General features: G+C 40.5%; 1 protein-coding gene across 1 annotated transcript in view; it reads right to left on the bottom strand.

Moving 5' to 3' along the window:
* Positions 1 to 14,022, bottom strand: part of Pdzrn4 (PDZ domain containing RING finger 4) — a 148,518-nt gene that overhangs the window by 55,302 nt on the left and 79,194 nt on the right. The window lies entirely within an intron of this gene.

Here is a 14,022-nt window from a genome sequence, read left to right as displayed (position 1 = left end):
TGTGACCCCCCCCCCCCGTATTTGTTTTAAAACAGATTTTTCACACACTCTGTTCTAACATCTCTCTTCATTTGAGAGTTTCTTAAAAACGTTATTTTCTCCTTGAGGGCTCAACAATCGGTGCTAATGGCCTTTCCGTTCTCATCTCTAATATGAACTAGATGCACAATAAATATTTGCTGAGCAGAATGCCCACTTACAGGCTCTGGCCAGCACTTACGAGGTAATGGTTCTCCAAAGTTAATGAACTACATTTGCCTCAACTCTGTTTCCCCCGGCTTTCCACATATTTCAATGTAGATACTTTCAAGTATCAAACTGTCTACAAACAGACCTGAAACAGGCTTCTTTCCCATCATCTCATCTCAGTCATGGGAGAGGCAGCTTCCAACAGCTGTGGAGTCTAGAAGCCATCCAGGGCTATTCAATTATAACATTTACTTGAAAATATATGGTGTATGATACCGTAAAGCATGCCTTGTATATTACTTAAATAAATATTATCAACATTATCTTCCTTCTACAGGTGAGAAGCTTGAGGCTCAGAGGTTCCATATCACTAAGCTCTAGAATGCAATTTGAAACTTCTCGTGGTTGATTATGAATCTATCCAGACATAGCTTTTCTCTTGGTAAAAATGATATAATTCGATATATTTATTTTGAGGGAGTGAGTTTCTGAAGGCGTGTTGTGAAAATCAATGACTCAGTCATTCATAAAGGATGATAAATGAGGCCTTAATGGAAGGCATTTATTTCATATGGTTGAAATGTAAGCAAAATAATGTAGGTGTGGGAAAATCTAGAAATTTTTTTTTGTAGGATTGATCTATTAGCAGTCAGGTTATTGGCCACATTGAATTACTTTATAAAGAAACTTATACTGTGTTGCTACTTTATTTAAACAGTCAAGATTACCAAGCAAAGTCATGGTGAATGGCTCTAAGATAATTTTGCACAATGAAGAGAAACTCCTGAGAGAACATTTCATTGCACTGGCTTTGGGTAAACATGAAGGACATAGTCTGTCTATAGAGAGGCCAGGTCGTTCTGACGCTTTTGTCTGTCTTCAGAGACACAGAGAGAAAGGAAGCTGACTGCTCAGTGTGGCTACCTGTGTGAGGTCCTCTAGCTCTGTGAGATTGTTTCCCTAGTCTACACTGCAGTGGTTCTCAACCTTCCTAAGGACACAGCGACTCTTTAATACAGTTTTCCCCATTGTTGGTGAACCCCAGTCACAAATTTACCTTTGTTGTTTCATGACTGTAATTTTGCTACTGTCATCAATCACAATATAAATATCTGTGCTCTGCAGTGGTCTTAGATGACCTCTGTGAAAGAATCTTTCCACTCCCAAAGTGTTACCACCCACAGGTTGAGAACCATGCTATACTGGGTATTATTGCGTGAGAGGCTTTACTTAAAAAAAAGTTAGGAGGAAAAACTCCAAAGCATCTCGTCTGAAAAATGTAGAACTTTAAGTGAACAGTGGATGCGTGAACACCCTCAGCCATGGATGCTGTAAACAGCTGGTCACTGGAGTTGCTGGCAAGAGAGAGACAGAAGCTTGAAAACCTTTTTGCTTTCTCTGGAGGATGAGCCTTGATTATATTCCCCGCACATTACAAAGCCAGGAGACTTAATTTCTTTCTAAAGGCTCTAAAGAAAAACACTTCGTGGGCCCTCTATTTAGGGAGTCAATTTTCCTTTGAAAATTTCAGCTAAATTGCCCCTTTATTCTTAAGGCATATTTACAACTTTTGCCAAAAGATCCACAACTGTGTTTATCTGGCAGATATCCACAGACGAGTCAAAGGAAGGAAGAGGAAAAAAAAAATCCTTTAATGATTATGAACTTCCTGGCTTTGAAAAGGCTCCTCCAGTTACACACAAATACTTGGAAGCACAGTATTGTTCCAGGGTCTGTTTGTGTTTTAGACCTCTCTCAGTGGGTGGGTGGGTAAGAAGTAACCACAGTTGGTTGGATGTATTAATTTTAGTTTGTTTTATAAAAGGAGAAATGCATACCCTTGACAATTACACTCTAAAAGAGTATACACTCAAATGCATGCCAGTGGGAACTAGAAGAAAGAAATGCCAATGATGTGCTTTCTATTATGTTTAAAATTGTAAGACTGTTTAACAGAGGGGAAAGAACCTCACCCAGAGGTCAGCTTTGAGCTATATGGACTTCAGACTCCTTTGTCAAGCAATTCAAATAAACGTCTATCTACTTTTAACTGTTCACCTTTCAGCTTGTCAAGAGGTCTACTTGAATTCTCTTCTGTCCAAATTCAATTTAATTGCTATTATCCTAGAGTCCATATTTACATTTCTGTTCCATCTCTAGTCTACATTTCTGTGGCTGGGTTACCAAGAAGCCTTATTGAAAGACAGGTTCCATTCATCTTATAGTTGTCCCTTTCAAAACACATGCTTTAGCATTCAATAAGCAGGCTACATCCTTATAACCACAGAGGTTGTGTATAGAGTAAGGGATTAGGGGGATGGGAAGGATCTCTTAAAGGAGAAGAACTAGAATAGACACATATAGATATATAGACGGAGAGAAGAGAGAGTGAAGGAGTGAGTTCAGGAATGAACCACTAAAACTAAGGATCATTTGAAACGTACTATAGTAAAATATATACATAAATGAAAGAAATCTATACAGAATTACCATATCATGGAAGAGGTAAGGTGTAGGGCAGTGGACTATGCCACCAGACAGAAAACTTGATAAGGTGAAGCAGATTCAGGAATTTGCTCATAGTTGAGAATGGTAGGCATTTAAATCTACTCCTGACCAGGTTCCTTTCCTGGAACACATGACTATAACACCCCGTTGAGAGGACTGTGACAATCACTCACCTAGGGACAGCATCCGAAGTCCTTCCACATGCAGATGAGGCATCCCTAGCATCTCAGACCAAGTCAATAGAAAGCATCTTCCTCTAGATCCCAACCCATGCCCAAATGCTCATAAGGGTCACACATGGAAGAAAGATGTATAGGACAAGGTCCCTAGGACTGAAGAGGGGCCAGGACTTAAGGTGGGAGCAGAGCAAAGTCACACACACTAGCAAACTGAAGAGGTTATAGAAGCTAGACGGCAAGATCCAGCTGCTTCAACTGAAGCTTGTCAAATACTTAACAGGTAAAACTATCTTATGCTTCACTTTCCTACTTCTGTTTTCACTAAATGGGAGATAGTTTGATACAGAGAATTAAGACCAGAACAGAGAATAAGGACTCTCCCATTGAAAGGAAAACAAAAGTGATCAAGGCCAACAATTTGCTTGGCCCACACCCTGCTATGTGTGTATAGGTTCACTGCGTCCTAAATGGTGCTGGGTCAGTGGGAGATGAACACAAGAAGAGAGAAAGAGCCACTGTGTGCCATAGAGTTTACATTTCTCAAAGTAAAACATTCAAGAATTCATGAAGCTGCAGCAAAAGCTTGTGGTACCTTCTTGGGGTACCAGTTTGTGGACGTGGGGACTGGGATAGAAATAAAATGATGCAGATGATGGTTTATACTTGTGGCCCTAACCACAGTGCAGCTGCCAAAGAATGAAAGCAAGTTTCACACCACTGTAAGGAAAAAATTAAAGACTGAAAGCATGCATAGAATTGTTCTTCAGGGTGTACACACAGACTCTGGGCAACCACCACATGGTCCTCATTATTCCTGTAGCAGAAAGCACCCAGCAGTGCTACTAGAAGCGAAGAGAATGGCAGGAGAGTTCTCAGCAACCTGGGACGGCATGAAGTAGAGACAAAGCAGGAAGACAGGAGGAGGCTGCCACCTCACAGGGAGCATGTGGGCTGCCTGGAAAGATGTTCCAGACAGAACTGAGGTGCCTTCCCAACAATGAAGTGAAAGGCAGGAAGAAATCAGAGCTACAATCAACTCTCTAGTATGGGCTACTTAACCTAGAAATACTGATGATGATGATGATGATGATGATGATGATGATGATGATGATGATGATGATGGTGATGGTGGTGGTGGTGGTGATGGTGGTGGTGGTGGTGGTGGTGACAACAACAACGATGAGAGATCTTGAAGAACCAAGTATCCAGGGAGTCTACCAAACTAGTAAATGCTGGTACTAAGTTACAAACCTATTGAAGCAATTACTAAATAACACTAGGTAGGTGGGTAGATTGGGGAAGCAAAAGCACTTAATGGCAGCGACCCTTGGTTTCACTTGAAAGGCCTTCGTATTTTGAAAATGAGAGCTCACTGCTATTCATCACAGGGTTCTAATCAGCCATGCATTGTGGGCTCAAATTTTCATATACAGCTAATTTGGAAGTAGGTACATGAAAACATTATCTATAATGTTAATCCCACTCGCTACACTGATAGGAGTGTTAGTTTCATAAAGTTAATATTTAATTCAAGAATCATTAAAATTTAATTTTAATGTTTTAGTTGACACAGATTTTACACATTTTGGAGTACCATGTACTGTTTCAATTATGCATACATACTGTGTAATACTCAAATAAGGGCAATCCTATTTATCTCCTCAGGTATTTCATTACTTGTGATGGATTTTCTAGGTTCTTGAACTATACCATGCATGGCACCTAGAGTCCTCCAATGTGCAACAGACCACTGGTTCTCCCAGGCTACCACCACTCATTTCCTTCCACCAATATTTTCCTATCATTCTCTTAAAGGTTAAAAATTACATGATAAAAAGGAAAGAAAGCTGCTGACTATTAGTGATACTATCTTACATGTTACTTGTGAGAATAGAACCCAGTGTATTTTGAAAGACCTTTGTGTGTGTGTGTGTGTGTGTGTGTGTGTCTGTGTGTGTGTGTGTGTATACACACACACACAAGAGTTAGCTAATAATTAGCAATGATATATGAATTTCACTTCAGAAAAACTTCTTCCCATGAAGGCAATTCTGAATCATAGACAAAGGTTTATGTATTAAGTAGGGATAAGATAAATACACAGCACAATAGTAACCATAGTAACAAGAAGGTCATGCACACTGAAGAGGGACATAGGATGGTATGTTACATATAGAATGGTATGTCACACATAGGATGCTATGTCACAAATGGGAGCCTATGTCACACATGGGAGCCTATGTCACACATGGGAGCCTATGTCACACATAGGAGCCTATGTCATGCATAGGATGCTGTGTCTGTCTCAGGTGGCACAGATACAGATGATAGAAGTAATAGTTTGTATTTGCGGCCTCTACTGGACACGGGTAGGTGATATAATCCTTGGCTAATGATACGCCTTTTGTTAGTATAGAATGCATTATACGTCTTTACTTAATATACAACGAACACTGCTAACCAAACACAGACCAGGGCCTTAGTCAACAGCTTATGTTCTGCAGGAACTAGAATACACAGGCAAGTCACACTGCCTGAGGGTTTCAATATTCATCTCCAAGACCATGTAGTATGGTAGGGAAAAAAGAATCCAAACTAAATTTGCTTTCTATATATTTTTAGTTAAATATCTGAGTGTCGTATGTAGGTGGATATTGCTTTGTAATCTTTACAGACTATACCAGCTATCTGAAATTAGCAAATGTATATGAATTGTGCATAAAAGTGCTCTGAACCTAAATCTGAAATTAGATACAGCATGGAGGGGGATGCGGTTTCCTCCCAGTTGATGTGGTACAGGACTGAACGCAGGGTGTGCATTCCTGAGAGTGCTGTGCTCATCCTATAAAAACTCATACAGTATAGACCGAGCTGCTAGTAAGGTTAAGACCCTGCAAAAATTGAAATGATTTGACCATGTATCTGTCTCATGTTGCTTATGGCAGCAGCTGTTGACGACTGAGAAGCAGGAGCTGACAAATGAGGCCACAGTCCTAGATGTCCCTGAGAAGCTCCCATGTGGGACATGGCATTTCATGACATTACTCCCAAGGTCTGTGTATGAAATGGAGTTAGCCCCATGTCCATACTGCTTCATATTTCCCTTCTACAGATCCAATACCATCTCAAAGTAGAATCCCGGTACACTTGCTTCACCCATCAGGGAAGGTAATTTTCATTTTTCCACTGTTGTGGCGCACTTAAGAAGTCAATGGGGGAAAAGGTGATATGCAAATATTCACCTTAAACACAACCTTTCACTGATACCTTTAACGAATCCAAGGCAATCCTCTGTATGTGTAAGTGAGTGTCTTCAAACACAAAGAGCGCATTGGCACTTAGATATCATTTATACAGGTGGTGTACGGAATCTTCGTCTTATAGCTAGACTCTTGGTGTAGTGCATGTGTCCATGGTTACCTTGTTGAATAACTAACTTGGAAGGTTCAATTTGCTCTCACTGTTTGCTTTCCAAATAAGGCTGAGCGCTGTTATAATCAGTGAGGTGAAACGTAGATTTGCTTCATGTTTGTTTTATAAAATAAAATAACCCAATCAACAGCAATGCTAATCTCATTTTATTCTGCAAGACAGCTCAAGGAATTACAATAACTCTGATGACTTCTCAACCTGCAGCCTCATTTCATAATCACGCTTGAAGGAAGACTTCTTGTTTCTAGTAGGCTAGCACAATTTAGAAAAATGATTCGATTTAATAAACATGGGTGTTGAAATTACAAAGTGCTGAGTTGCTTCTGCCTGAACTATTAAGATTGTATTACATGTGATTCTAAACTGTCAACCCTAATTAAAGTTTGACAGATATGAAAATTAAAGCAGCCTTACAAATTATTGGTCAACAGATTCATCTGAATGTAAAAGACAGTCACATACCAGGACAGAGAAGGAGGAACCAGGACATGTGGTCCTAGTGACACTGGACCCTGTCATTTCTCACCTATATGAACCAGAACATCAATTTTGCCCAGTTTATCAGTTTTAATGTCTCTTGTGAAACTACCTTTCTTATGAAAATGGTGACAACGATTCTTCAGTTACTCCCTGGCAAAAACCCGTGCTCAATTATGTTTATTTTGATTGTAAGATTAGCTGAAGTGTTGTGAGGGGGGAAAAAAGCCTTTCACATTGTATTTCACATTGCTACTCTTAGTCATATTGTATTTCATTCTCTTACTTCTCCTCCCTCCTGCTAGACTCAGCACTGTTTGATGGACTTCCCGACACTCACATGGTGGCTCATGACCTTCTGCAACTCCAGTTCCAGGGCATCAGACAGCAATTCTGATCCCTGAGGACTTACATACACATGTGGTATGCAAATATACACTCAGGCACACACACACATACATAGCATAAACTAAAATAAATTGATATTAAATAAAACCACCAGAACTTATCCCAACACGAGATTGATTATTCAGGAAGAATACAGCCATGTAGTATGTGCCTGTAATTGTAGAACTGTAAAGAATTGTAGAATTGTAAAGGGTTGAAGCAGGAGAATTAGGAATTGAGGCCAACAGTAGCTAGCTAGACTGAGACACGGTCTCACAAAACAAAAGACAAGAAATAATTACATATGGCTGGAACTTAGGGCAGAAAATAAAGAGCAGAAACCAATTACAGAATGAGGTACCAAAACTCTGGTGGGAAAGATGGAGTTCTAAGTGAGGAGAACACAGTGAATTGCCCCGGAAGGAGTGATGGTTGGTACCATCTTGAGTCAATGGTAGAGAATTATCAGAAGGGGAATCCAGAGATGAAGAATTCCATGAGCAAAGTCATGAAGTATGGAAAGCCCACACCTTTCTTTGAGTACTGTTGACCTGAGGAGTCTTGTGCTCCTCATACCTAGAGAGATAGGATCATGAGAGTATTCAAACGAAGTTGGGCGTTCGATCAAGATGGTGAATAGCCAACAATCCAGCAGAAGTACAGAGAAATTACATTTGGTCTGACATCTTTACTGATGACTACAGAGGCAAAGGACTTGGCTGTCTGAGACCAGAGCCTCACCTAGAGACAGTATGACATCTCAGGCCAAGAATCTGCAGTTGTAGGAAGGAAAGATGTGTCACGGAGCCTAAACGTACAAGTTACAATATATGACAAGTCACTGGTCTTCAAGATTTAAGCAGACATAGTTAAGAAAATAGCAGGCACAGAAGACCAGTAATAGGCACCCATAGGAGCCAACTCCCCATGGACACACTAATGTATTGCCTTTCATGTTCAAGTCTTAAAAATGTTTTCATACTTCATCTAGATTAGGGTTCAAATTAAAATCATTTCCATAGCCTGACTCTTACTAAGGGTACTTCTCTAAAAGGTTGATTATTATTTTCTTCCTGTGTAGTCAGTGGTTTAAAACTATTTTAGATATTTCTTGCATGTCTATGAAAGATGGCTGACAAGTGGAGAAGAAGAAGCTGGTAAGAGATACATCCCAAGTGAGCTAAGAGTTCGGAGTATGGAACTCTTCATGTTCTCTGTCCTATTTCCCCTCTGCTCTACGATCTACTAGAACACACAGATAGTCCTCCTAACGGCCTCTCGATCCATAATGCTTCAGATCCAAACTGGCACCTTTCGGCATTGGTTCATTAACAGCTCCCATGAATGTGTGGCGTTAGCCCACTCTTTGGTTTGCTATTTCACTCATGTTGAAGGAGCACCTCATGTAGAAGTTATGAGGGAGGCACAGAGGTGGGTTAAAGTACATGTCAAATTTGGGCAGAAGAGATGGCTCAGGTGTTAAAGTGCTTATTGTACAAGTGTAAGGATCCAAGTTCAGATCTCCAGATCCCTCATAAGTATCAGATAAGGCATGGCTGCCCACCTATAATCCAAGCACGTGGAAGGTAGAGACAGGGGACCACTGGCTCAAGCTGACAAGCCAGACTAGCTGTTTTACAAGCTCTGAGTTCAACTGAGAGACCCTGCCTTGAATAATAATGTAGAGAGAAAGCCACAGCTCCCAACAACAACCTCACACTTCCACATGCATGAACACAACACTTTCGTGCACATGGAACCCTACATGAGTGACCAGATGCCTACAATTCGCACACACATACAAATTCCAAAATTGAAATTCATACTGAGTATAAGCTTTATAAATGTATATAACAATAGTTAATATAGATAAGAGCTATAATTTTAATTTTAATTTTATTATTATTTTATTTTTTTGGCTTTCTCCATTTCGTCCCCTCCTTAGAAATACTTATGGAAACAGAACTGATATTAGTCTAAAAACAAATGACTCTAAGAACACGTGCTGGAAATGGGGAGGACATTCTTGCCATTGCATGGTGGCCCTGCTTCTGTTAAATCTCTCTTACAGACAGAAAAGGGGAATGGGTCTCATCCCCCCAGAAGCTGCTCCATACAGACAGCTATGGGCCTTGAGAATCCTCATTTATTCCATCATGAAATGTTTACTGAGGCCCCACTCTGAGAAAGACGCCATGATGGGATGGATAAGCAAGACAGAGTTTCCTGTTTCACATAGAAAAGCACTCAGTGCTCTACACAGTAAGCAGGAGAGACTTCTCTGAGGCAACCTTGCAAACTATGAAACTGTTCAAAAGTGTGACTGGTATCTAATAAGTTATATTCCTGTTTTGTAGGCATGTGAGTATGTGTGTGTGTCGCCATGTATGTGCCTGTGTGTGTTTGTCTGTGTGTGTTTGAGAGGATTCTGCATACCTCATAACTCTATTATTTAACTGTGAGGGAAATATGATAAGCTTAAATTCTCACAGATACTCTGCATCTGTCTAGCACCAAGTATCACATTTTGCACAAGGACACCAAGTGCAAGGGTTTCCTTTTGTTTTGTGTAAGTCTTGCCAAGGGGAAGCTAATTAATATGCCAAATGCTTATTCTTTTTATTTACATTTCAAATGTTATTCCCTTTCCTGGTTTCCCAGCCATAAATCCTCTATCCCATCCCACTCCCCTTCTTCTATAAGGGTGTTCCCCCTTCCCAACCACCCTATCTGCCTCCCCCAACTCCTTATTTTTATACACTGGCCAAGGTGTTTCAACTTTCAGTTACCATGCACATGAACATGTGGCATCTCCTTTACACTTTTAATATCAGTTTAAATAAATTTTACAATCCCTCTTGCTTCTGTTCTATGACATTCATGGGGCGAACACTCAACTCAGGCTCGGGTGCATGTTACTTCTTGATCTTAGGGGGAAGATATAAGTGGTTTCAATTAGCACAGCTAAATTATAAACACCCGAAAGTCTGAAACCGTTGATTGATTGTTTTTCCCTTGTGTTGCAATGAGACATGTAGTATTACTAAAGTTTTAGGTATTTCTGACTCTCCCACCAGCCTGGACTTTTGAGATTTAATGACAAGTCCTACAAAACCAAAACACAATGAAAGAGCAATGAAAAGCAGCTTCCTCCCTGCAGCGGGCAGAGGCAAGCACGTCTTTGTTAGAAGTTAGATGGAGAACGCTATATTTCTTGGAGGCTATCCTGTAAATTATTTCTGGTGGAGGCTGGATTTGAGACCTGCTTCTGACTTGCTAAGGGCTATTTATGATTTATTTCAACCTTGGCTTGCTCTAGGGGAAAAATGAACAGGAAAATAAAGAACAGAAGCTCAGTCCTCTGTGGCACTCTGTCAGGAAGCCCTTAAACTCTTAAAATAGGTACAGTGTTTAAATTCATCCCCTCAAAAATAAAATTTAAAAAAAATATATTTTTTTAATTAGAGGACAAGTGCAGTGGGTACTTTTGTTTGTTTGTTTTACCCCCCCCACATACACACACACACACACAGAGAGAGAGAGAGAGAGAGAGAGAGAGAGAGAGAGAGAGAGAGAGAGAGAGAGAACGAGAACGAACAAATTTCAAGGACTGGTCCTCTGAAGAGATGTTCTTAACTACAGTGGGGGAATCTTAAACCCAGTCGAATATTTTTCTTGGGGAAAGTAGCAATAGGTCATGGTAAGGTGTGGGTGTCATTAACATTCTATAGAGATCCCTAACACAGTACATGGTGAGGTGTGGGTGTCATTAACATTCTATAGAGATTCCCTAACACAGTAGGGTCACCATAACGATGACACATGGTCTACAGCATCTTCAAGAAAAAAATCATTCGCTATCCATGTAAGCTCTAAGGGAGGCTGTGAGTCTATCATTTTGTAAAGATCTGCATGTTTAATACAGCCCATATGCGTGTTCATAAAATAGATGGGTTCTGTTCTACTGGGGCAATAAATCACGTACTAAAATCTCCACATATGCACTGATTAGATACATAACCATCCCTGCTTCTGAGTCGGTCGTAAGTTGGTCTGTAAAGCCTTGTCTAGAGACTCGTATGCTCTCCGTTGGAGCCAGCACAATCCTGAGAACTTCAGAGAGGGCATCTATTATGATTGTTCCAAGAGAGGCCAGCAGCTATGACTCAGCAGGTTTTATCCTATCCTGTTTTTTTAAAAGGCAGGAGAAAAAAAAAATACTACACTGCAAATTGTTTGACAGCTCTGAGGTAGGGCACACAGATACATAGACCTAGCCTCAGTGTCGCTTAGACATTATCCTCATAAACTGTGCCCCGCCCCATCTCTAGCTAATCACATATAAGCCACCTCCCCCTTTCAACTGGCTTCCAGGATGAATGCTTTGCTCCTCCCTTGCCACACCCATGCCACAGCCAGGGTGTTCTTGCATGGAGCATCACACGGCCATGCTCGGCTCCAGCAACTGCATCTCAGAGCCAAGGTATAAGGCCACTCCACACGGCACCCTCTCACTTTGCCTCACCTTCTCTTACTTGCAGCCTTCACTAGAAAGGCTGTATCCATGTGTTGTGTTCGTTGTCCAGCTTTCTTCTCTAGAAATTAAGCTACACTGAGACAGAAGGACAGAGCATCCACTGAGTTCATACTTAGTTGTGTTGATTGAGTTCTTGAGGACAAATGTGTGTGTGTGTGTGTGCGTGTGTGTGTGTGTGTGTGTGTGTGTGTGTGTGTGTACGTGCATGGTCTGTCCCTGGATCTTTGCCAGAGTGATGTGTATGCCCTGTTAAGGAAAAGAATGAACAACGCTCTCATTCTGAACTGGAGTCCTCTCTCTGATCATGGAATCTGTCTTCTGTAAGTAGCAAATGAAGCTCATTCCTAAAAGTTATATCCATCTCACTGTCAGACATATAAGGCATATACATCTATATAGATGTACATACATATATGTATATGTATACGTATATACATATATAGGTGTATATATGATAATGAAACCTTAGAGATACTTAGGACATCTCAGCTGGTAACAGAAACACAGCATGTGTCTGCTTTCATTTTGAACATGGGAAACATGAAGACAGGATTAGCATCTGTAGATCTGACCCTCCTCCTTGAAAGCTGTGTGCTGGACAGGCTCTGGTAATGGCAATACGTGAGGTAGATATTAGGCCACTAGGGCTGCTGTGTGCCACTCCTGTGTGTTGCCATAGCAAGGTGAAGAACACCTATTTTCTGCTGAATAGGTGACGTATCCTTCAGGGATTTGCTTGTGTCTCCACCTGTCTAATAACCATGCACGATGCTCTCATGTGTATGTGTTTTCAGGGCTGAAGACTGGTAAATGTTCTGCTTCCTTATTTAAATTTCATAAGAAGGCTCTTTACTTCACTCATTCAGAAAGGTACCTTAGGCAACAAAAATCACAGTTGATAGCAAATTGACGGCAACGATGATGGTGTGATTAGTTGAGATTACAAGACAGTGGAGAGCTCTTCTGAACATTTAGCAATGGCATCATCTTGATATTGGCATCTACTAAGGATAGATACTGACCAAAGTGCGAGTCCAGCCCCAGCGAGCTCTAGAGTATTAGAAGGATGTGTCCCTACTATGGGATGTCAATGACATACTGATTAATTAAACGATTCTTTGCTGTTAACTTGCCTTGCTTCCTCCCAGACCCACCCAAAATATTTGTCCTGTTTTCATAAAGCTGTAAGACACGCACTAAATGGAAATCTGCAGCCATGTAGGAATTCCAGCTCCTAAAGCCTTACGCATTAACTGAAAACAGTTTTACTAAAAATCAGGTGACACGAGGCTGTCATTTTTCTTTGTGACTAAATGAAATGTATCGGGCGCCTTAGTGCATGCCTGTGTGTGAACAAGTTTCTAAAATTGTTCTTTAAGGGAGAGGAGGAGATAAAACTTCAACACAAACGACAATGACAAAGCTCGGATATCAGGTGTCACTGCACCTCTTCTGAGCCCCAGGTGCAGGGAAATAATGACTTCCACAACCACCAGTGATGACTTTTGCAGAGGGAAGATTTCAAATAAACGTCTGTTTGCTTTAGGTGAGCTCCACTGAGTTGGCCTTATTTGATTTTAGAGCCTCCTAAGGGTGAAGACTGCAGGATTTCCTGCTCGTAAAATGGAAAGAACACTTTGCTGAACTTGTATGACATCATCTGAGGCGTTAAAGGGCAGAAAACCGCGCCTCCTCCGCCTCAATCTACTGCGTTTCCAAATGTCAAAGCACACCAAATCCAAGATTTACAAACCACAGAAGTGAAAAAAATATATCAGGATAAGCCCCAAACTTTTGTGAAATGTTTTAAGTGATTGTTAGGTGGGCCTTGGGAAGTGTTACAGGCTGCACATAGTTTGCCTAAGGTGCAGTGCGAAGGCTAAGCAGATTAATAAGTATTGAACAGTATTTCTGTTCCTAAAAGAGTCAGGAAAATGCTCTTTCCAGGCCACAGATGAATCATAATACAGAGAAAATAGGGTTGTGAAAGAGAATATAATTAAATTAAATTAATTTTACCAATCAATACCAGGCTATCTCTCTGTCTCTCTCTCTCTCTCTCTCTCTCTCTCTATATATATATATATATATATATATATATACATATATATATACATATATATGGATATATATGGATATATATGTTATAAACAAATTGCTTTCAACCTGATGCTGTACAAATATTTTGCAACTTTCTTAAAATATGATAGACAAATAATTAATGCCAAACTACTCAAAAGATCTGATCATAGGCGTATAATAGATGTGCTATTTTGGAGAGTGAATAAATTTCTTTGCTGTGCAAAACCCCTC

This window comes from Rattus norvegicus, chromosome 7 (genome assembly GCF_036323735.1).
Source record: "Rattus norvegicus strain BN/NHsdMcwi chromosome 7, GRCr8, whole genome shotgun sequence".
NCBI lineage: Eukaryota > Metazoa > Chordata > Mammalia > Rodentia > Muridae > Rattus > Rattus norvegicus.
This window is presented reverse-complemented; position numbering and strand designations above follow the sequence as displayed.